The sequence below is a fragment of the Gopherus flavomarginatus genome, chromosome 12 (genome assembly GCF_025201925.1).
Source record: "Gopherus flavomarginatus isolate rGopFla2 chromosome 12, rGopFla2.mat.asm, whole genome shotgun sequence".
NCBI classification, from domain to species: Eukaryota; Metazoa; Chordata; order Testudines; family Testudinidae; genus Gopherus; species Gopherus flavomarginatus.
In genome coordinates this window covers 16,056,263-16,081,815 of record NC_066628.1, presented here as the reverse complement: position 1 = coordinate 16,081,815, position 25,553 = coordinate 16,056,263, and the positions used below count along the sequence as shown (strand labels likewise).

General features: G+C 43.5%; 1 pseudogene; it reads left to right on the top strand.

Moving 5' to 3' along the window:
• Positions 1-529: 529 nt before the first annotated feature.
• Positions 530-1,448, top strand: LOC127032854 (olfactory receptor 14A16-like; annotated as a pseudogene).
• Positions 1,449-25,553: the final 24,105 nt, after the last annotated feature.

Sequence of the window (25,553 nt, the reverse complement as noted above, 5' to 3'; positions counted from 1 at the left end):
GCGACCTCCATGCAAAATGCTACTTCCTTTTAGAGCAGTATAAAGTGGGAGTAATTCCATGGCATGCAGTGAAATTACCCCACATTTGCAACAGTGCCCCTGACAGCAGAATCTGGCCAGCCAGACCCTCAATTCCCCTCTGTAAACTGAGGATGGTAATATTTATACACTGTTATGCAGAGTTTGCCCACCTCTGCGTGACAGAGGTATACAAATACCTCAAAAGCAATTGTTCCTATTTCTCCTCTCCATCTTCCTGGTTTAAATCAGGTGTAATTCTACTGGAGTCCACTGAGCTGATTCTACTTTCTCTCACCCCAGTATAAATCAGGAGTAACTCCACTGGAGTCAGTGGGGCTGTTTTCCCCATCCTCATTCCTATATTACACCAATCTTCACAAACTAAAGTTCTGACTCAAGAAAATTAAAGTGGATTTCAGAGAAGGAGAATTACTTTAATGATCTAATCATTCCCCGTGCTCTTGTCCCTCCTTCCTCAGACATCCTGAGACATATCCTGAGAATGAAAATGTCCAACCGAACCATCATGACCGAATTCCTTCTTCTGGGATTCTCTGATGTTTGAGAGCTGCAGATTTTGCACTTAGTGGTGTTTCTAGTGATTTACCTGGCAGCCCTGATGGAGAATCTTCTTATCTTCATGGCCATAACCTTAACAACTACCTTCACACCCCATGTACTTATTCTTGATGAATCTGTCACTCCTAGACCTTGGCTCCATCTCTGTCATTGTCCCCAAATCCATGGTCAACTCCCTCATGGACACCAGGTCCATTTCCTATGCTGGATGTGTTGCTCAAGTCTTTTTCCTCGTCTCCTTGGTGGGAGCGGATTTTTCCCTTCTCACCGTTATGGCATATGACCGATATGTCGCCATCTGCCAGCCACTGCACTATGAGAGAATGAAGAATATCAGAGCTTGTGTCAAAATGGCAGCTGGTGCCTGGATCAGTGGGATTCTCTACTCTGTGCTACACACCGGGAACACATTTGCATTGATCTTCTGTGGAGGCAACATGGTAGATCAGTTTTTCTGTGAGATCCCCCAGCTACGCAAGCTTGCCTGTTCTGACACATATCTTAGTGAAGTTTGGGTTCTTGTCTTTAGTGCGTGTTTACTCTTAGGCTGCTTTGTTTTTATCATTGTGTCATATGTAAAGATCTTTAAATCAGTGCTCAGAATCCCCTCTGAACAGGGCCGGCATAAAGCCCTATCCACCTGCCTTCCTCACCTCACTGTAGTCTCCTTGTTTGTTTGCACTGGCATCTTTGCTTACCTGAAACCCAACTCCAGCTCCCCATCTGCTCTGGATCTTGTGGTGGCTGTTCTCTATTCTGTATTGCCACCAGTCTTGAATCCAATTATCTACAGCATGAGGAACAAGGAGATCAAAGTTGCCCTGAGGAGGCTGACTGAGTGTAGATAATTCACAAATAATTAATTTTCTGTCTTTCTCTAATTAAAGTTTGCTTCTGTAGTATTCGTTCATTAATGTTAGTGATTTCCATGACCACACATCTTGCACACAAACATTTCTGATTCCTATCTCAGTTGCACCAATGCAAATCCAGATTAACTCTGCTGAAGTCACTGCCATTGGTGTGATTTGCACCAGTAGAAAATCTGGTCCATTTGGGGAGTTAAATGGGTGTAAATTGTGTGCACAAGAGGAATCAGACTTTTACTCTGTGTTAAAACAATACTCGTTACGCTGCTTGGCCACTTGAACCCATTCCATGGCCACTGAAAACAATGATGGGAGTTGTCTTGTTTGTGTGTTTAGATCAGGAGTGGTTACGTTGGAATCAGAGGACTCAGGCTGATGTAAGACCGGGGTAGGTGAGAAGACATTTTGGGTAGATTTTCAGCACATCAGTGTAGTTTCATTGACTCTGGTGGCACTAAAGCAATTTGCAGCATCTGTTGATCTGACCTACTGCCTCCAATGGAGCTGTATATCCATTGCCACCATGCACATTTGGGTGTGTGAGATATGGAGAGACTGGCTAGAAATTACAGAGAGGTTTCTAACCATCAGTGGGGCAAGGCTCTACAGTAGCCTCTCAATAGGAGTTATGGGGGATTCAATGATGGAATTAGTTTTAAGAGATAGCTGGACATATGTCTGAGTTGGATTGTATGATGGGGCTGCTTGTGATGGTGGGGGGCAGGGCTGAGCAGCCCTGGGGCTCACTTGCAGCGTATGTCTTATGTTCCTAAATGTTTATGCTTCACAGTTTCATCTGGCCACTGACAGAGGTCAGGAAAGGATTACTCCCTGTGACCCAGTGTATTCTGGGAGGTTTTTTTTTTTAACTCTGAAGCATTGGGCATCCCTGACTGGAGCTGGGAGATTGGGTGGATGTCCCAGGGCTATGAGATGGTACTGAGCCATTCTCTCTCTCTCTCTCTCTCTCTTTCTCTCTCCCTCTCCCTCTCTCTTGGATGCTTGGTTTTTGCCCACATGCTCAGGGTCTAATGATCACCATACAGGGGTTAAGAAGGAATTCTCCCCCAGTCAGATTGGCAGGGAACTTGCGGTTTGGGGGGGTTTGCTTTCCCCTGCAGCATGTGGTGTGGGTCATTTGCAAGGATTTTCTGGGTATATCTCAATCATTTCCCTGCTGTTGCAGGGGCCTCAGGTACTAGTGTCCCTCCAACTCTCTTGTTCTCTGCCGGTGGCACAGAACTGTCTAGTCGCCTGAGGGCTGTGACACTTCAGTCTAATTTCAGTGGTTGGGTTTGGTCTGTGGGTGCCGGGTGGTGTTGACATAGAGCAGGTCAGACTGGATGATCTGGTCATCCCTTCTAGCCTTGAACTCTGTGACTTTATGGATGTTCATGGATGGGGAAGAGAAGAAGGGGCCACCCAGAGAATAAACTCCAGTAGAGACCATGGCATTGCATTAGTATATCTGTCTGTGACTCCCTCTCCTCCTGGCTGAGGGAAGTGACTCCAGCTCAGATGGATCCCTTGGCCCGTGTAGTTGTGCAGTGTCGCTGTATAAACCCCACCCATGGGCAATGTGTGTTATGAGGCTTCTCTGTGCCCCACCTAGAGGATAGGAGGCTGTTCCCGTGGCTGTCAGACAGCCTGGCTGTTCAGCTCAAGCTGTAGAAGCTCGTACTTTGGGTCCTAGATGTCTCTGGTTGAGTCCCCCGGGTGCCAGCCTAGATTAAATGGTGACCCTCACAAACAGGCAAGTGGCCTGAGAACTTCAGGGGACCTTATTCCTGCACTAATCAGAGGCTGATATTGCCTACCAAACTAATGCAGAGCAGCAGTGAGAGTGAGTCCTAAGTGGGAAGAATTCTTTAGTGAGAGGAGGAGCAGTTTTATTTCTGGATCATCTCAGACCTGCTCATTCCTAGTCTCTCTGCGCTCTGGAGACGGAATATGCATGACATGGGCAGGAGGGTATTTGTTGCTCTGAGCTCAGGTTGGTAGAGCTGGCCAAAGAAACTCATCAGTGGAAAATGGTTTCCTCACCCTATTCGTGACAGATGCTGCTATGTTTTTAGCTGAGTTAAACAATCTGCCAAAGGTTTAGAAAAATGTTTCCCAGCTCTTCCCTCAGCTAGGTTGGCCACTGATGCATTCCCAGAATGCTGGATCTGATGGGTTGGATCAGCGAAACACTCCCTGGGAACTGCCACCTTTTGTGCCTGGACTACTTCTGAGCCTGTCTTCCCTGCCAGCTTGGGACTTCAGTGCCTTGCCTGGTTTGAGCCGGACATTGCTGACTGCTACAAACACAGACTCAGATCTGAACCACATCCTCCAAAAGCTGCACGCTTAACTGAAAACAGCTTAAGAAGTGTTCCTGTCTCCAACACTCAGATACCCAACTCCAAATGGGGTCCAAACCCCAAATAAATCCATTTTACCCTGTATAAAGTTTATAAAGGATAAATTCATAAATTGTTCACCCTTTATAACACTGATAGAGACATATGCACAGCTGCTTGCCCCTTCTCCCAGATATTAATACATACTCTGGGTTAATTAATAAGTCAAAAGTGATTTTATTAAAAACAAAAAGTAGGATTTAAGTGGTTCCAAGTAATGAGAGACAACAAAGCAAATTACCATGCAAAACACACAAGTCTAAGCCCTAATTCAGTAAGAAAGTGATTCCAGATGAAATCTCACCCTCAGAGATGTTCCAGTAAGCTTCTTTTACAGACTAGCCTCCTTCTAGTCTGAGTCCAGCAATTACTCACACCCCTATGGCTAGGATCCATTGTTCAAGTTTCTTTCAGGTATCCTTTGGAGATGGAGAGGCTATCTCTTGAGCCAGCTGAAGACAGAATGGAGGGGTTTCCATGAGGTTTAAATCAAATTTCTCTTGTGAGTGGAAACACCTTCTCCTCTCCTATCCAGAGTCCAGCAGCACGATGAAGTTTTGGATTTACAGGGGGAAGTCATATGTCCATGCATGACTCATAACTTTATTGGATGATGCCACATTCCCAGGAAAGCTTAGATGTGGATTGGCATCTCTCAGAGTTCATTGTTAGCTTAACTGTTTCTTGAATGAGCACTTACTGAGAGTAGTCTTTTCTCAAGAAGCTGACTAACTGCTTCACTGAGGCTACTTAAAATCAAACAAGTACATTGCCAATATCGATAACTTCAAAAACAAAAATGATACATGCATGTAAATAGAATGAATATATCCAGTAGACCACAACCTTTGCAGTGATATGTTACATGGCACATCTAACATAAAACACATTCCAGTCATATCATATTCACACTCATAAGCATATTTCTATGAATTATTATGGGGTTTATTATTTATATTAAGCAACGTCACACCTGACATTCTGGTACTTCTGAGAAAGCGGTGACCCCACCCCTGGCTCATCATCTTGCCTGTCAGTGTGAACTTGCATGCGTCCCTCATCCGTGATACTGGACAAAACTATGTCTGGTTTTGTCTCAATACCAGACAGGGGACATACCAGACAAAAAGCGGATTATCCAGTTTAAAACCAAATGAATGGCCAGCTACCTGGATTCACCATGCTAAGCCCTCTCAAACAGCTTCTGCACTTTTTCCTAGAAATCTCCTCTACCAGGAATATATTCCAACAAACTAGATTTCCTGGATTTTGTTCCAGAGGCACTGGTGGCAGGTACATTGTCCAGCAGTGAACAGTGTGGCTCCCTTCTCGAGTAGGGCCTAATGGAGTTAAAGGAGTCCTTGAGAACTTGCATTTAACTCCTCAGAACTCTTAAAAAATCACAGCCCTGTCTTCTTCCCAGACAGGATGCCACCGGGTTATGTGTCAGACACACTGCCTTGGAGAAGTGCACTTGCTTTGTAGGTGAAAACAAGGATTTAGTTCTTGAAGGCTTTCAAGTAAGGAGCCAACTAACAAGAGATTGAAAACAGGCTTTAGTCTAGAATTTTAAAGGTCCAAAGGGGGTTTGGACCCTAGGTCCCATCAATGGAAGCTTTTGCAGAATATTCATAGGATTTAAGGCCAGAAGGTACCATTAGCTCACCCAGTCTAAGTCTTCTGCCTTCCTGTAGATTACAGGCCATTTACTCCTGTCTTGATCCCAATAACTTATGTTTGATGAATGCATGTTCCAGAAGGGCAGTCAGTCTTGATCTAAAGACATCAAGCAATGGAGAATCCAACACTGGCCTTGGTAAAAGCTGCAAAGGTGAATTGGACATCCAGTCCCATTGAAGGGAATTTTCAAAGCTACTTGAGGAATTTGATAGATTTGAAGTTTTGAGCCTTATTGTATTCGTGTCCCATCATATGGTTTAGCATATGCACAAGGAATTTTGCTGCTCTTTGATCATTTCCTCAGTGGCAGTTGCCGTACTAGGAAGAGAAAAGATGTCTGAGTGGGGACCTGATAACAGTCTTCAAATATGTTATGGGCTGTTATAAAGAGGATGGTCATCAATTGTCTTCCATGTCCACTGAAGATAGGACAAGAAGTCATGGGCTGAATCTGCAGCAAGAGAGATTTAGGTTAAAGATTGGGAAAATTTTTCTAACTCTAAGGACTCCGAGGACAGGAGTGTGTGCTAGCTTAGAGAGAGATACCTAAGTCCCATCAGGGAGACCCCTCTCTCTGCTAGCGAACTACAAACCAGTGGAAGGTAGGCATGTGCTTGATCCAGGGCTCAATTCGGTAGTACCCACTACTTGATGATATCAAATGGATACTCCCATCTAATCAAACATACCTAGCCCTCCCAACTCCCCAAACTCACATATTCCAAAAACATGTGGAACAAAGAAACAAATCAATCAACCATCCAAATACAGTATGTCCTCGCTATAACGAACCCCTGAGGATCTAAGCCATTTGTTCGTTAAAGCCAGGGGTTCATTTTAGCAAAAGATCCCTGCTGCTGGGGGCAGCAGCTGACACCTTGAGCCCCATGGCCATGGCAGAGGCTGATAACTCTTTCGGCCCTGGGTCAGTAGTGGGGGCAGAGATCTCCTCCAGCCTCGGTGACACAATGGGGTCAGAATGTTTACTCCCCATCCTGAAGAAAGGAGAAGAGCCAGAGACCCCATGTGTGACTTTGATATGGTAACTGATTTTATGTTGAAAGTGCTCTGATATCGTGGTGATGGGTGGCAGTACAAAAACCTCAGATTGATGGATCAATCAATAAATGGAGGGGTATGTATGCGGATGGATGGATAGCTACACATGATATTTTCATAAAGGGTAGATCCATCAATGGCTAGTAACCAAGAGGATCAGGAATGCAACCCCGTGCTCTGGGTTTTCCTAAGCATCTGACTGCCAGATGCTGGAACTAGACAGCACAGAATGGGTCACTCAATAATTGTCCTGTTCTGTTCATTCTCTCTAAAGCATCTGATAATGACCGCTGTGTGTAGACAGGATAATGGGCTAGATGGATCTTTAGTCTGACCTATTATGGCCATTCTTATGTTCTTAGTTGGACAGATAGATAGATTTTTATCTTATTTATATAGGTGAAAATTTATAGCAACTCCATTGACCTGAGTGGAGTTTTTCTAGATATTTACCAGTGTATATGTCAGTGTGCAGAAATGGATTGCACGTTCTCTTCTCATAGAAACAATAATGTCAACAGTTGATTATATTTTAAAGAGGCATAGAATGAGACAACGGTCTTGAGAGAAAGGTGGCCATTTTATTTTTTGGAAAATAGCCTTGACCCAATCATTTTCCAAAGGGCAGCATTGATATCCTCGTTTCTCATGCTATAAATGATCGGATTCTTCATGAGAGGCACCACAGAATACAAAAACAGCCACCATGAGATCTAGACCTAAGACTGAGCTGGAGGTGTGTTTAACATAGGCAAAACTAGAAGTGCAAACATACATGGAGACCACAATGAGGTCAGGGAGGCAGGTGGAGAAAGCTTTACGGCAGCCCTGCTCAAAGGGAATTCTCAGCACTGTTTTGAGGATCAGAATATAAGACACAATTTTATATATATTAAAAATAGCAGTTTAAGGCAAAGTACACACTAAAGGCAATAGCCCCAATTTCTCTGAGATATGAGTCATAGGAGGCAAGTTTGAGGAACTGGAGGGTTTCACAGAACTGCTCCATCTCATTGTCTTCACAGAAGATTATTGCAAACGTGTTCCCAGTGTGCAGTGCAGAATTGAGAACACAACTGATCCAGATACTGGTTGCCATTTGGACACAAGCTTTTCTGTTCATCATTGACTTGTAGTGCAGTGGTTGGCAGATGGTAATGTACCAGTCATACGCCATGATGATTAGTAAGGGAGGCTCATCTGTAACAAAGAAAAGGAAGAAAAAGACTTGGATGATGCATCCGTAATATGAAATGACCTTTGTGCTCATGAGGGAATTGGCCATGGATTCGGGGTTGACAATGGAGATGCAGCCAAGGTCTAAGATGGACAGATTCATCAGGAAGAAATACATGGGGGCATGAAGATGGTGGTCGAGGGCTATGGCTTTGATGAGAACATTCCCAGTCAGAGCTATCGGGTAAATCCCTAGAAACACCATGAAATGCAAAATCTTCACCTCCCGAATGTCAGAGAATCCCAAGAGAAGGAACTCGGTCATGGTGATTTGGATGGACATTTTCTTCCTCAGTACATCATGTGATGGCTGTGAAGGGAAGGACAAGGGCAATGGCCAGGGTTTGATTGCAGTTAGTATAGGCCTCGCTGGAGCCCTAGGCATAACTAACAGTATGAACCAAGGGCTGCAAATAAAAAGAGATGAAATAGAATGTATGGCTTTGAAATTATCATATTATTGGACAATATTTGCATTCCCTAGGCTTTCTTAAAGCTCAGTTTCCAATCATGCATGGTCAGAAATTTTCTACTTAAATTGTTTTCAAAGGAAAATTATGTTTTCAATTAATCAAATTTTCATAGCTGAGACTTTCTATATATACACATAGGAAAACTGAAAACTCATATTTTTGCTTGGATCTAGGCAGAAAAAAATTAGGTTTGCTGTAAAAAATGTTTGTTTCTGACTTGTCGAAACATGAAAAATTGCAGATTTTTGGGGAATCTATGAAAACCCAATTTTTTTTGATAGAAAAAAAAATGCTGATAGGCTCTAGATGGTTGATTGACTTGATAGCAAAAGTCTTAAGGAGTTCCAAACATAATTCAAATATATGTTCTTAAATTAGTCCTGTATATTAATGTTCTAACATATTTAATTGAAATGGTAAACTTACTCTGCTGGTCTTTGTGGAATTTTTCCCAGCTTGCCATGCATTTGAGCCTCAAGCGTTAGGAATCATCAGTCATATCTATCTATCTGTCTTTCTAGCTAACTATCTATGCACTCACTGCAAGGATTGTTTGGTTATCCCTCTCTCTCATGCCCCCATCACTGTATTATCCAGCAGCTGCTGTTGTGCCCCCTTGTTGGATGTCCGGAGTTGCTGGGTCTCTGCAGTTCCTAGCTGTCAATAACCTAGTCCCAGATTTGGACCTTAGCATCCAAAATATAGGGGTTAGCATGAAAACCTCCAAGCTTAGTTACTAGCTTGGACCTGGTACTGCTGCCACCACCCGAAAAATTAGAGTGTTTTGGGGCACTCTGGTCCCCACAAAAACCTTCCCTGGGGACCCCAAGATCCAAATCCCTTGAGTCTCACAACAAAGGGAAATAAAACTTTTCCCTTCCCCCCTCCAGGTGCTCCTGGAGAGATACACAGAAGCAACCTCCGTGAATCTAAGCAGAGGGAGTCCATCCTCTCTAATTCCAGTCCTGGAAACAAAAGCACTTCCCTCTTCACCCAGAGGGAATACAAAGTCAAGCTAGTAAATCTAACATACACAGATCTTCCCCTGACTTCTTCCTCCCACCAATTCCCTGGTGAGCTGCAGACCCAATTCCCTGGAGTTCCTCACTAAAGAAAAACTCCAACAGGTCTTAAAAGAAAGCTTTATATAAAAAAAAGAAAGAAAAATACATACAAATGGTCTCTCTGTATTAAGGTGACAAATACAGGGTCAATTGCTTAAAAGAATATTGAATAAACAGCCTTATTCAAAAAGAATACAATTTAAAGCACTCCAGCAACTACAGACATGTAAATACAAAAGAAAAAAAACCATGTAACTCACTATCTGATCTCTTTGTACTTACAACTGGGAAACAGAAGATGAGAAAGCAGGAAACAGAAATCAATTCTCATCCGAGAGAGCATACAGGCAGACAGAAGACAAAGAACTCAGACACAAACTTCCCTCCACCCAGAGTTGAAAAAAATCCTGTTTCCTGATTGGTCCTCTGGTCAGGTGCTTCAGGTTACTTTTTTTTTTCAGGTGAAAGAGACATTAACCCTTAGCTATCTGTTTATGACACTAGCAGACAGGGATCTACTCTGCAGATGAGCGCTCCCTGCTCCCCTCCTTAGGCAGGCTTGGCTGAGAGGTGATGGAATAAATGGGATGAGGGACTGAACGCCCCACCCGCCCCAGCTCTAGAGAGGGCCAGGCAGAGGAAGGAGGAGAGTGGTGTGAGAAGTAAGTGGTGGCCAAAGCTGACCAATGAAGAGAAGCAGGAGAGAATGTCTGGTGTTTGGAGGCGGGACAGAAGGAAACAGAGATGGGGGGCTGTTCCCTGTGGCTGAGGCCATGTCAGGGGAGTGGGGCTGAGCAGGGGAGGAGACTGGTGGTCACAGGGGTTCAGCTGGGATCTCTGAGGAAGCTGAGTCAGGAACTCTGGGTGGAGAATTGGTTCTGGCCATCAGAGGGGGAATCTCAAAGAACAGAGACTGAGCGCATCCGTGAATTGGAGGGTTGTAAAAGGGTAGGGAGGGGATTAAGGGCTGGGGGGATTGTTTGGAGGTCTGGGCTGTGTAAGGCAGAGGGAAGGAGACACTCAGAGACTAGAGTAAGAACATTCAAGTTTTATTTAAAAGTCAGCGCTACGTGGCCCCCATCCAGAGCTGTGAATCTTCCCTCCCTGAATCCAGACATACTCCAGTATAACACCATGGACTTACCCTGAGATGAGTAACAGGGGAATCAGCCCCATTGACTCAAGTGGGGTTACTCCTGATTTACACTAGGGTGAGTGAGAGTGAAATCAGTTGACTGCAGTGGAGTATTTCTAACTTTTCTTATAGTTGGTGCATTTTGGTGCTAATTTATTGTGCACAGTTAGAGATCAAACTGGGGTTCAGATCTTCACAACAGGATTTCCAAAGCTCAAAGTACACCTCAGCAGTCTACCCACTGGGCCTCAAGGGGAAATAAAGTGACAGTGTTATTAGCCACAGTGTTTTGTTCTCAGTTAGGTGCATCAGCCTTTGCAGTGCTTGGAGTAGCATCGAAGGGGTTGCACTGTGCATGTGCATGGTGAGAGGAGGAGCTGGATGAAAGCTGTTTCTGACTCACAGCCCCATAGCTGCTGAAAGAAGAATGTTTTGGCCAACAAACCTAGGCCCTGTGACTTAAAATCTAACACCGGGCAGAAATCTGTGAGTAAAAACAGGAGGCATCTGCCTCTTTTGAACGGTTTCTAATCTTGGGGAACTGTCACTTTAGCGCAGCCGAATATTAAGAAGGTGCTGACACTACTTTTGAAATGAAAATACATAACCCATGCACATTCTCACTGGGAGAGGGGATGATTGGGGGCAGAAGAGTTGGTGGGAAAGGAAGAGAGGAATTTTGGGGGCAGTGAGAGGAGGGGTGATTACTGGGAGAAGGATAAATGAAGAGGGTGGATAGGAGATGAGTTGGGGGTCAGGAGACGGTTTTGGGGTAAGGGAAATGAGGAGGGTAACATGAGTGTGAGTGACAGCAGCCTTGGGGAAAATGGGAACAGGAGCACCTGACATCCCCACATTCCTCTCCTATGTCTGGGCCAATATCTGGGGGTTCCCAGATATGGGGGTCCAACACTCCCTGCTCCCCTCACATAATCTTGGGAACATGTGCTGGATCTAGAGAAGTGCCGTCCCTCAGGATGTGAAGTTGAGAAGAGGCACATGTGGAGCATGCACCAACAACACTGTGAAGACCCTGCTGGTACTGGGTGCTGGTAGAAGTGAGGCAGTTCACACCTCTCAAAGCGATTGTTTCAGGCTGCACTATCTCCTGGAGGGGTTCTCACTCTGCTCAGAATAGCTCATTAAGATAAATAGGCCACTTCACTGGCAGATAGATGTGTCTGGCTTTGTGCTGCACTTATGGAGAGTTTCTGGAGGTGGATGTGAGGTGTGCCCAGAGAGGCACATAATACAGCTCCTGTCCAGAAAAACATGGTGATTATGAAAAGATCCTTTTGCTTCTTTCGTCATCCATATGTACTGCTATCTACAGCCACCACAGGGACCACTTACTTCTACCAACATTTTTCTTTCTTTTCAAACAGCTAGGAAATTAAATAGCCAAAAACTTCATTTAAACAGAGTTAAAGTCTCCCAGTGACAGCTCATGCCCATCCAGAAGGCCCAGTTTGGCAAAACTCAAGCTTCTGAAAACCTGGACATACAGAATTAAGGTAATGTAAGGTAAATGCCCACATAACCTTAACTCTGCCCCCTTTGGGCAATGCCCCACAACGCCTCTAACACCCACACTCCCTCTGTGCCTCGTCACTGCGATAGACAGGCGCTACCTGTACTTGCCTTGTGCTTGAGAACTGGGCCTGCTCCCCCCACAGAATGCCACATTGGTACAATTTAACTACATACCATTATTCAGCCCCTTCACACTTGCACACAGGAGACCACCTAAACTCTACTTCCCGTACCTCTCATTAAATCCACAGTCTGCTTTCATATCCCTCCTCACCACTGAAAAGATGACCTCAGGGCCCTGCTACTGACATGACCTACACAATTCTGTATTGAAATTATGCAAACAGGACCCTTAAGAAACAAATGCACCTCTTCCCTTTGGTTACATATGGGGTGCAGGGGTGAGACCAGATCTCCCTATATTACAAACACAGCTCTGTGGTGCTCATCAACTAATCTCAACATTCCACTCTTCTCCCTCCACCATTCAAGTCAGCTACAGATAACACAATGAATGCAACTGGAGTTTAATGCAGAGAATTCCATGGGGCTATTATCAGCTCCTGGGGGCAGAGTTAAGGTTGTACGAGCTTGTATCTTAACTCTCTATTTCTTGGCTTTCCAAAGTTTAAATTTTGCTGTACAACACAATATTCTTGAAGGGTCTGAACTATCACTGGGAAACCTTAACTCTGTTAACAAAGGATTTTGCATTTTTTTTCCATTCATAGCTAGATTGATCAATCAATTCTTGTCTGATTTACACTCGTGTAAACCTAGAGTGACTCTACTAACTTCCGTGAATTTAGTCTGGATTATTACCACTGTAAACACAATATGGAAACAATAATGTCATAATTTCATTATATTTGTAAGGAAACACAGAATGAAACCATGGTCATGGGAGAAATCTGGAAATTTTATTTTTGGTGAATAACCTCCATCCAGTTAGTTTCTTCAAGGTACCTTTGATCTCCTTGTTCCTCATGCTGTAGATGATCAGATTCATCAGAGGAGGCACCACGGAATAAAGCGTACCCACCACAAGATCCAGACCTGATGGAGAAAGGGAGTTGAGCTTCACGTAAGCAAAAAGAGTGGTGCAAAATAACAAGGAGACCACAATGAAGTGAGGAAGGCAGGTGGAGAGGGCTTTATGCTGACCGTCCTCAGAGGGAATACTCAGCACTGTTTTGAAGATCTGAACATATGACACAATTATAAAACCAAAGCAGCTTAAGCCTAAGAATATGTTAAAGGAAATAACCACATTTTCACCAAGGTAGAGGTCAGAGCAGGCCAGCTTGAGTATTTGTGGTAGGCTTGCCTTAGCTCCTTTATTTTCATGTGGCACTATTGTGTGTCCCTGTTATGGCCTCTGTTCTTCATGCCCTTTAAGACACTTTCTAATGTTTTGGCGTTTTGTTTACTGCAACAGAGTTCAGATAGCACGGATTCATCTCCCCATGTGGCAAGCAGATCTCGTATCTCTCATTCTGTCCATGATGGAGCTCTTTTGCGATACTGGGACTCCATCTTGGTTACTTGTGCTGATGAGATCTGAACTCACCTGCACCTTGACAGGCTGCCTCAACAGGAAATGAGATTCAAAAGTTCACGGGCCTTTTCCTGTCTACCTGGCCAGTGCATCTGAGTTGAGAGCACTATCCAGAGTGGTCACAATGGAGTACTCTGGGATAGCTCCCAGAGGCCAATACCATTGAATTGTATCCACACTACCCTAAACTCAACCCGGCAAAGCTGATTTCAGTGCTAATCCCCTCGTTGAAGGTGGAGCAAATAAATCGGTTTAAAGAGCCATTTTTAGTTGAAAAAAGGGCTTCATTGTGTGGACAGGTCCAGGTTTAAATAGAGGTAACGCTGCTAAATTCGACCTAAAATTGTAGTGTAGACCAAGCCTAAGGGTACATTTATACTACCCGCGGGATCTGCAGGGAGTGTTCGATGTGGCAGGGATCGATTTATCACGTCTCGTCTAGATGCAATAAATCGATCCCCAAACACACTGCCCTTCTACTCCGGAACTCCAGCTCCACAACAGGAGTAAGCGGAGTCAATGGAGGAGCCACCATGTTCGACTCGCCACTGTGAGGACGGCCAGGTAAGTCAAACTAAGGTACTTCAACTTCAGCTACGTGAATATCTTAGTTCGAACCCCCACATCAGTGTAGCCCGGACCTAAGCAAGCCCTTATTCCCTTCAGCCCATTTTTGAAAGTCCCTGTTTTAGGGCTTATTGCAATGTAATTGATACTTTAAACTTCTGCCAGCTAAGGAAGTTGAATTTCCCTCTGTCTCTCTGTGCCAAGTTCTTGTCTAATTTATACCACTGAATAACTGTAGAGTAAGTCCATTGAAGTCAATGGAAGTTCTCTAGTTTTAACTGAATGCAAGTGAGTAGTGTCTCTGACTTGAACTCTGTGTAATTAATTCTTTATCTCTTTTCTTCTCTGTGTGTATTATACCTTCTTATTTTTAATATTTGGTATTAAATTCATCCCCAGTGTCTCTTTTTAGCTGCGCTGGTTAAACATTTAGGTTCTGATGCAGCAAAATATTTAATTTAAATGGGATTATTATTAATATTGATAACACCATTATGGATCAGGAACCTATTGCACCAAGTTCTATACAAACACAAAACAAACAGATGATCACTGCTTCAAACAACTTAGAGTCGAATTAAAAGGTATGATACAGGAGTGGAGACATACAGAGTAGGACAAGGAAGCAATGGGACAATGCTTGTCAGCATGGATGGGCAGTTTTTCCAGCACACCTGCTCCCTGACTGCGGTTGAGTATTTTGTAGGTATCATGGCAAAGGGAAACTTTAAAGAGGGATTTGAAAGAAGTAACTTTGTGGATGTTTACATGTGGCTCTTCCCAGATGATGGGGGCAAATTGGGAGAAAGTAAGAAGGTGCATTACTTCAAAAGCGTAAAGGTGGGTTTGTGTTTAAGCACATTCTGAATTCAGCCTGACATTTATTACTTAAAAAAAAAACTTTAGATAGTACTTTTCAAATTAAAATGCAAATGGGACTCCTGACCATAGACAATAGTATCTTACACATTGGCTTGGTAGTATTTAATTTTTATATATATAAATTTGACTGATAATATTGATGTTTATAATTAATCATTTTTTTTATTTTTATCAGGTTAAATGTTCACAGTTGCAGGAAATGATGGAAGGGTGAAACAATAGTTATTTAATGACAGTACATATTGAGATTCAAAAAGTTAAATTTGAAACTGTGAAAGTACGTTTCAACATGACGTCAAAATATACAAACTCAATATCCTTAAATCAAACACTAGTAAGTTCTCAAGTAGCGTTTTTCTTACTTTGTCTCCCTGGAAATGTTGATTGTTGAAGGAAATATTTTTTCATTGATTTGTGTGTGCATGGTGAAATCAACATTTACCCCTATTTACTAATAAAAATCTAATCCTTCCAAGACTACGTATAGAGTTAGCAACGGACAAGACCATAACAATGAACTATTAGTATAGTTTTCCGAATAAATTAAAGCTGTTGTCTGCATTGTGCATTATTCCCATTTTAATGTTGTACATGAACAAGAAAAAATGAGCTATATTGTCCTCTCCATTATACCAGAAATATGCCATCTTAATTCCACTCATTTCAGTGAGGTTACACCACTGCAAAAATGGTGCAATGGGATGGACAGCTTTTACTCTATCTTTAGTCAGGCAAAACTTACAGTGGAGGAAATTCTGATCTCAGGGATGAAGCCAAAATAACTCCAATGACTTCAGCTTTAATCTAGTGTTACTGAGATCCCAGTATGGCCCAACCAGAGTCTTGCTTGATTAAACACTTAGAATTATCTCAAAATTTGGGTTCTAAATATGCTTGTTCAGCAATATTTAACTATAGATCAACACATCAGCTGCAGATATTACAAACCCAGTTGTCTTCTCTCACATACCTTGGAGAAAGGCAAAAATGCTACCCAGAAATACAGACCTGGACACAATACAGTGTGAATATTCCTCTCATTCACAACAAGCATTTGACCCCAAAGCATCTCAAAGGTGGTAAGAAAAATAAGGCACCACAGTGCTTTGGCCTCACTCTAGGAGAAGGCAGGCCCTGTGCAGATGTTGCAGAGCTGCCACTTTCCCACCAAAGATAGGTAAGAATAATATTGGGTGTGTTCTGAGGCCAATATAAATAAAAACTCTCATGTAGGAGAAATGTCATCAGCCCCACACGTTCCTCAAATGTCACAGTGATGGATATAGTTCAGACAGAAGGTTCAAGACAGTGGGGCAACAGATTATGTACAGGAATTAAAAGATAGATCATGCAAGTGTCTCAGCACCAAGAAGTCAGAAGATTTCTGATGGGTTCCCATGTTTTCATTTCAGTGCAGGGGAACAGGTAGTGCAAGGAGTTTGTAGACACCCCCCCCCCCGACACACTCTATGCATTGCCAATTCTCAGCCCAGAGAATTTGTGGGAACTGATGCCTTGGCCCTCAATTGGTTTGTTCTCATTGCCAAACTCACATCTGGTTCCTTATTTTGTAACATCACTATACACAGTACCCCATGTAAACTGGAACATAAAGGTGTTGTGTTTGTGTGTGAGAGCTGGTGAATGTGTGTCTATGATTGTTTTTGTGTGGGGGAAAGAGTGTGTTTGGTGTATTTAGACCAGTGTGTTAGAGTGAGTGATTGCATGTTGGATGGTGTATATGTGCCTGCTTGTGTGATGTGTGAGTAAGCATCATCGTGTGTATGTGTGTGTGCAGATGGAAACCTTCCCATAGTTTCAGAGGGATAGCCATGTAAGTCTGAGCTAGAGTTACTAGGGTGCGGTGTGCAGTTACTGGTGAGAATATGCTTCAGGTTGGCAGGTTGTCTGTGGGCGAAGACTGGCCTGCCACCCAAGGCCTGTGAAAGTGTGGGATCATTGTCCAGGATGGGTTGTAGACCCCTGATGATGCATTGGAAGGGTTTTAGCTGGGGACTCTATGTGATGGCCAGTGGAGTCCTGTTGAACTCTAGCTCAGGAACCAATCCATGCAACAAATCTTAATGCCAACTCTGCCCACATATCTACACCAGCAACACCATCACAGGACCTAACCAGATCAGCCACACCATCACCAGTTCATTCACCTGCACATCCGCCAATGTAATATACGCCATCATATGCCAGCAATGCCCCTCTGCTATGTACATCGGATAAACTGGACAATCTCTACGGAAAAGGATAAATGGACACAAATCAGATATTAGAAATGGTCATATACAAAAACCTGTAGGAGAACTCTTCAGTCTCCCTGGCCACACAATAGCAGATCTTAAGGTGGCCATCCTGCAGCAAAAAAACTTCAGGACCAGACTTCAAAGAGAAACTGCTGAGCTTCAGTTCATCTGCAAATTTGACACCATCAGCTCAGGATTAAACAAAGACTGTGAATGGCTTGCCAACTAAAAAACCAGTTTCTCCTGCCTTGGTTTTCACTTCTCAACTGCTAGAACAGGGCCTCATCCTCCCTGATTGAACTAACCTTGTTATCTCTAGCTTGCTTCTTGCTTGCATATATATATCTGCCCCTGAAAATTTCTACTACATGCATCCGACGAAGTGGGTATTCACCCAGGAAAGCTCATGCTCCAAAACATCTGTTAGTCTATAAGGTGCCACAGGATTTTTTACTGCTTCCCGTAGTTGGGACCCTCCTTCTAGATGGTGCTGGGGTTGCCTCCTGTACTAAGGTTACCTCTCTGGGGAAGGGAACTCCAGTTGCTAGGAAAAGGCAGGTGTTAGGAATGGGAAATTCGATCACTAGAAACGTAGATAGCTGGGTTTGTGATGACCGGGAGAACTGTCTGATGACTTGCCTGCTTGGTGTGAAGATTGCGGATCTCTTGAGGCATCTAGACAGACTTCTGTGTAGTGCTGGGGAGGACCTGGTGGGCGTGGTACATGTAGGTACCAATGACATAGGGAAAGGTAGGAGAGATGTCCTGGAATCCAAATTTAGGCTGCTAGGGAAGACACTGAAATCCAGGACCTCTATGGTGGCATTCTTAGAAATGCTCCCAGTTCCAAGCGGAGGGCTAGGTAGGCAGGAAGAGCTACAGAGTCTCACTGCGTGGATGAGACGATGGTGTAGAGAGGAGAAGTTTACATTAATTAGGAACTGGGGAAACTTTTGGGATGGGGGGAGCCTATACAGGAGAAATGGGCTCCACTTAAATCAAAGTGGAACCAAACTGCTGGCACTAAACATTAAAAAGGTTGTAGAGCAGTTTTTAAACTAGGATGTTACAGGTGAATATACTTTGAGCACTGAATAAGAGGTATCCAAATATCTAAGTATCTATCTGTCCTCTGTCTATTTTGCTGAATATATAATGTTCCATTTGCAGCAGTTGACAAGAAGTTGAGAGGAAGTGGGGGAAGGGGAGGAAAAAAATAGATTTACTTTGTGTAATGACCCTTCCACTCCCAGTCTTTATTAAAGCCTAATTTAATGATGTCCATTTTGCAAATTAATTCCAATTAAGCAGTCTCTCTTTGGAATCTGTTTTTGAAGTTTTTTAGTTGTTGTAATATTGTGACTTTAAGGTCGATAATCTAAAGATCAGGGAGACTGAAGTATTCTCCAACTGGTTTTTGAATGTTATAAATCTTGACGGCTGATTGGGGTATAATTATTCTTTTACATACTTTTTTCTTGGCCAATGTACATGGGAAAGGAACATTGCTGTCACACGATGGCATATATCACGTTAATAGATGTTGTAACTATTCCAACTATTCCAACTACTGCAAGTTGTAACTATTATCCCCACTGTAGGAATGACAACTGAGGAATGGAGCGGGGAAGAGACTGAAAAAAGTCAGAGGAATAGTTGGGATCAGATCTCAGGATACCTTGGACCTTAGCTTTTTAATAATTAATTAATCAATCAATTAATTAATGATCTAATAGTTGAACCTGACATAAGAGGCCCATTTTATTAGGTAAGACACAGTTTCCATCCCAGGGACAGGCAAAGGTTGGGAAGGAAAAGACAACCCCAGTGATTGACTTTCCCAAAGTAACACAGCAGGTCAGCAGCAGGGTGATGAATTGATGACAGACATCTGGAGTACAGTCCTGTGTGCCCGCAGTGTTTGCCTCACAGTCTTTCCTCTAGATCCTGCTGCCTCGTTGTAATTCTGATTATTTTATTTTCTGGAAACTCTTCAGGGATGTAGAGGGCAACAGAAATTAATTATTGCCTCTGGGCTGTTGAGGGCTCCAGGGAATGAGTCTCACAAACCCTTAGAAAACAGACATGGATAAATCAACTTCCTGCAGCACCAGCCTTTTTGACACACAGCTAATCTGCAGACAGCACAGATCTCAGTGTACTTCCAGCAGCTCAGCCTTAGTGACGTGGGGGAATGACTTCTCATAGCACAGTGATAAGATCATTAGATAGAGATATTAGTCGATAGAGCAGTGTGTATGGGGCTAAAGAGAGAAGAGGAAACAAATTGCAGTCTGTAGCTGGGGAGAAAAGACATCTCAGTCTGGGAAGATTCCACATTGACCGGCACCATAAGTTTGCTCTTGCAATTAAATATATTTGGGAGTTACACAGTGGCACTTTAAGGATGAAATAGTAAGTGACAACAGATTTTTTTTCATAGTTTCACTCTTAGCTCAATTTGGGCATGGGAAACTGAGGCAGTCTGAAGAATTTACCTTCAGAAAGAGAGGGCAGGATATCTGTGCCTCAGTTTCCTTCTATTAGGAGTGGGGAAATTGATGAAATTGACAGACAGTTTTTTAGAATGGATTAAGGAGTTTGCATCAAAGTAGTCAAAAAATTGTGATAAACAGTATCAGCTGGTGGATACTTTTCTCTCTGTATATATTAGTTTGTTGTTATTGGTGTCTGTCTGTCTCTTTGTACTTTTCTCTCTCAGTTAGTTTGTTTTTACTTCTCTATCTGTTAGTTTTTGTGAGTTCGTGTTTCTCTCGCACTCTTTATCTGTTCTTTTCTTAATTGTCTCTCTCTGTTAGTATGATCTATCTATCAATTTGTGTCTAGTTCTCAGTTTATTGTTACTTCTGTCTATTAAAAAACTGTAAGGGCAGTTGAGTCAAGTGGGTTAGAGTAGTGGTGACTAGGAGTCAAGACTCCTGGATTCTATCCCCAGCCTTGGAAAGGGGTTGGGGTCTAGTGGGTAAGAGAAGCAGGAACTGAGAGGCAGGCCTCCTGAGTTTTATGTATGGCTCTGGGTGGAAATTCAGTCCAGTGTGTAGAAGAGAGGAACCAGATCTGGGGGTTCTATTTCTGTCTCTCATAAGGACTGTGGGACAGTCACCTCTCATAACCTGCTAAGAGTCAGGTGAGGCAGTTAAGCACCTGACATTAATTAAGGCCCCTCTGATGCTATAAAAGGGCTCACTCCAGTCATGCCACAGGGAGCCAGAGGAGAGGAAGTGTGTGTGTGAGGAACTGAGAGCAAGAGGCATGCAAGAAGCTGAGAGTGAGTAGGGATACTGGTGGAGGACTGAGAAATACAATTGTTATCAGACATCAGGAGGAAGATTCAATAGTGAGGATAAAGAAGGTGTTGGGAGGAGGCTATGGGGAAGTAGCCCAGGGAATTGTAGCTGTCATGCAACTGTACCAGGAGGCACTCTAGACAGCTGCAGTCCCCAGGGCCCTGGGCTGGAACTTAGAGTACAGGGCGGGCACGGGTTCCCCCCAAACCTCCCAACTCCTGATTAAACACAGGAGGAATTGACCTGGACGGTGGCTTCTACCAGAGGGGAAGGTCTCTGGGCTGTTTCTTGACCCACAGGGTGAATCTATGAGGCAAGCAAATCTGCCAGCAAGCACAGGACCCACCAAGGTAGAGGAGGAACTTTGTCGCCATACATAGCAGAACTGAAAACCCATGTTTCTTTTGGGTGGATTTAGGCAGAGAAAAAATCAGTTTTCTGCACATTTTAGCTGAAAATGTTTGTTTCTCACCTGCCAAAACATGAACAATTGTAGACTTTGGGGAATTCTATGAAAGCCCAATTTTTTTTTAAATATTTTTTCTTATAAAAAAATTATTGACTCTAGATGTTTAGTTGCCCTGATAGCAAAAGTCTTAAAGAGTGCCAAACATAATTCAAATTTATGTTCTTAAATTAGCCCTGTACCTGTGCTTGTCCTATGCTTAAACACTGGGCCTGCTCCCCCCACAAAATGCCACATTGGTACAATTTAACTACATCCTCTTTTACATCCCCTTCACACTTACACAGAGGAGACCACCTAAACTGTACTTCCCCTATCCCTCAAACCCACAGTCTGCTCTCATATGCCCCCTCACCACTGACAAGATGACCCAGGGACCTGCTACTGACATGACCTACACAATTCTGTATTGAAATGATGCACACGGGACCCTCAAGGGACACGTGCACCTCTTCCCTTTGGTCACACATGAGGTGCGGGGCTAAGACCAGTTCTCCTCATATTACAAACACAGTTCTATGGCACTCCTCAACTAATCCCCAAAATTCCTCATATCAAAAACACACCACTCTTCTCCCTCCACCATTCAAGTCAGCTCCAGCTAACACAATGAATACAGCTAGAATTTAATACAGAGAATTCCATGGGGCTATTGTCAGCTCCTGGCAGCAGAGTTAAGGTTGTACTGTTACCCGGGGTTCTTTCAACCCAAAGCTCTCGGTAACTTTTACTCTGTGCGAGGAGATGTCAGGAAATAAATCAAGGATACAGCCATCCAACCGATAGATGGCTGGTACAAACAAGGCAACACAAGAGTGCTTTCACTTAAAGTTAAACTTTACTAGTCTCAAGCACTTACATACATCCTCAACAAGATTAGTAAAACACCTTCAACCCTCAATAATTACTGAAGCTGAGTGTGGCTTTCGAGCGGCAAAGTGGCAGCCTGTCTGCCGGTGGGGAACAGAAGATGCATCCGGAGGGGGAGACCAGTCCCAAAGAGTCCCCAGACGAGTCCCCTTATTTATACATTAATAATAGAATGACATGTCCCTTAAAGAAACCTTGTTAAGTAAGCAATTTTAATGATCAAGCAACAGGCTCCTTCTGATTATTGAATAACCAGGTGTGTTTTTTTCCCCAGAATTTGCAGCCTTGAGACCTCAGTACACATTCCTGGGGCATATCCTACTCTTTTAAAATGCATGTAACAACAACTTCAACACAATTCTTATAAGGAAGGACGAGGGGTCAAGCTGCCCTTTCTGTGGCATCCAAAGCCCCCTCCCCTCCTGCTTTGGTCAAGCTGAGATTGCTGAATGGCCAATTTACAGCTTGCTGACTAGGCTGACTTTAACAATAAGCCCTAGTGGTTTCAAGCACTTTACTGGTTTGCCTGTAGAGTATGAGCATGTATATTAACTCTCTCTTTCTTGACTTTCCAAAGTATAAGTTTTGCTGTACAACGCAATATTCTGGAAGGATCTGAATTATCACTGGGAAAACTTAACTCTGTGTTAACAAAAGATTTTGCTTTTTATTTTATTTCATTTTAATTATTTCTGCCATTTATAGCTAGATTGGTCAATCAATTCTTATCTGATTTACACTGGGGTAAATGTAGAGTAACTCTACTGACTTCAGTGAATTTAGTCTGGATTATTACCACAGTAAGCACAATATTTTGTATAAAAAAGATTGCACATCGCATTCCCATGGAGATAATAATGTCATCATTTGATTATATGTGTGAGGAAACACAGAATGAAACCGTGGTCATGAGAGAAATCTGGAAATTTTATTTTTGGTGAATAACTTCCAGTTGGTCTCTTCAAGTCACCTTTGATCAACTTGTTCCTTATGCTGCAGATGATCAGACCACATGGCTACAGACTGGGAACCGAGTGGCTAGGCAGGCAGTTCTACAGAAAAGGACCTAGGGGTTATAGTGGATGAAAAGCTGGATATGAGTCAACAGTGTGCCCTTGTTGCCAAGAAGGCTAACAGATTTTTGTGCTGTATAAGTAGGAGCATTGCCAGCAGATCGAGGGATATGATCGTTCCCCTCTATTTGACATTGGTGAGGCCTCATCTGGAGTACTGTGTCCAGTTTTGGGCCCTACACTAAAAGAAGGATGTGGAAAAATTGGAAAGAGTCCAGCGGAGGGCAACAAAAATGATTAGAGGGCTGGAGCACATGACTTATGAGGAGATGCTGAGGGAAATGGGATTATTTAGTCTGCAGAAGAGAAGAATGAGGGGGGATTTGATAGCTGCATTCAACTACCTGAAAGGAGGTTCCAAAGAGGATGGTTCTAGACTGTTCTCAGTGGTAGGAGATGACAGAACAAGGAATAATGGTCTCAAGTTGCAGTGGGGGAGGTTTAGGTTGGATATTAGGAAACACTATTTCCTAGGAGGGTGGTAAAGCACTAGAATGTGTTACATAGGGAGGTGGTGGAATCTCCTTCCTTAGAGGTTTTTAAGGTCAGGCTTGACAAAGCCCTGGCTGGGATGATTTAGTTGCGGATTGGCCCTGCTTTGAGCAGGGATTTGGACAAGATCACCTCCTGATGTCCCTTCCAACCCTGATATTCTATGATTCATCAAAGGAGACACCACGGAATAAAGCACACACACCACAAGATCCAGACCTGATGGAGAGTGGGAAGTGTGCATCACGTAAGCAAAAACAGCCTTGCAAAATAACAAGGAGATCACAATGAGGTAAAGAAGACTGGTGGAGAAGGCTTTATGCCAACCCTACTCAGAAGGGATTCTCAGAACTGTTTTGAAGATCTGAACATATGACACAATTATAAAAACCAAAGCAGCTTAACCCTAAGAATATGTTAAAGTAAATAACCACAGTTTCACCAAGGTACAGGTCAGAACAGGCCAGCTTGAGTACTTGGGGGATTTCCCAGTAGAACTGAGCCACCATGTTGCCTCCACAGAAGGTTAGTGGAAACATGATCCCAGTGTGCAGTGTAGGAAGAATTGCAGTGATCCAGACACTGTCTGCCATTTGGAAAACAAGCTCTTCTGTTCATCATAAGCTCATAGTGCAGTGGTTGGCAGGTGGCGATATATCGATCATATGCCATGATGGTGGGAAAAGCAAAGTCAACCAGAATGAAGAAGATGAAGAGAAAGACTTGGGAAATTAATCCACCATAAGAAATTGACCTGGTGTGTAGTAGGGATTTGGCCACATACTTGGGAACAGTGAGGGAGATGGATCCAAGGTCCAAGATGGACAGATTTATCAGGAAGAAATATCTGGGGGTGTGAAGGTGGCCGTCAAGCACTACAAAGATGATAAAAAGGAGATTCAGGGCTATCAGATAAAGCCCTAGAAACACCACAAAGTGTAAAATCTGCAACTCCTGAACCTCAGAGAATCCCAGGAGAAGGAACTAGGTCATTGTGGTTCAGTTGGACATTTTCTTCCTCAGCACATTATGTCTTGCCTGTGGAGGGCAGGAGAAGGGCACTGCTCAGGATTAGAGTGACAGAGGAAATGATCCTGATTCTCTTTCTCTAATATACTCTAAAATAATTTGGCATGTTTAGCAGAGGAAAACATCGGCTGAGAGGAGATGTGGTCACTTTCTATAAATAGATCAGGGAGATAAACACTAGGGAGGGAGAAGAGCTGTTAATGCTAAAGAACAATGCTGGTACAGGACTAATGCGGATAAGCTGGCCATGAGTAAATTTAGGCTGGAGATGCGAAGAAGGTTTGTCCCCAGCAGAAGAGGGCTGAACAAGGACTGACAGTTATTCCTTAAAAAAGAACAAAACAAACAAACAAAAAAACCCCAGCAATCTTTAGATACTACTTTTCAAAATAAAATGCAAATAATATATATATAGAGAGAGAGAGAGAGAGAGAGAGAGAGAGAGAGAGAGAGCGGGGTGCAGGAATCTGGTAGAGGGCAAATATACTGGACACTGAGTGAGTAGTTTTCTGTTCCCTGAGTGACCAGAGCAGGGGCTGCACTAGAGTAGTCAGGAACTTGCTAGAACCAATTAAGGCAGACAGACTGATTAGATCACCTGCAGCCAATCAAGGCAGGGTAATCAGGGCACCTGGGTTTAAAAAGGAGCTCACTCCAGTCAGGTGGGAGGGAGGAGCCAGAGGAGAGGAAGTGCGTGTGAGGAACTGGGAGCAAGAGGCACAAGGAGCTGAGAGTGAGAGGGTGTGCTGCTGGAGGACTAAGGAGTACAAGCGTTATCAGACACCAGGAGGAAGGTCCTGTGGTGAGGATAAAGAAGGTGTTTGGAGGAGGCCTTGGGGAAGTAGCCCAGGGAAGTGTAGCTTTCACACAGCTGTTACAAGAGGCACTATAGACAGCTGCAAGTCCACAGGGCCCTGGGCTGGAACCCAGAATAGAAGGCGGGCCCGGGTTCCCCCCTAACCTCCCAACTCCTGATCAGACAAAGGAGGAGTTGATCCA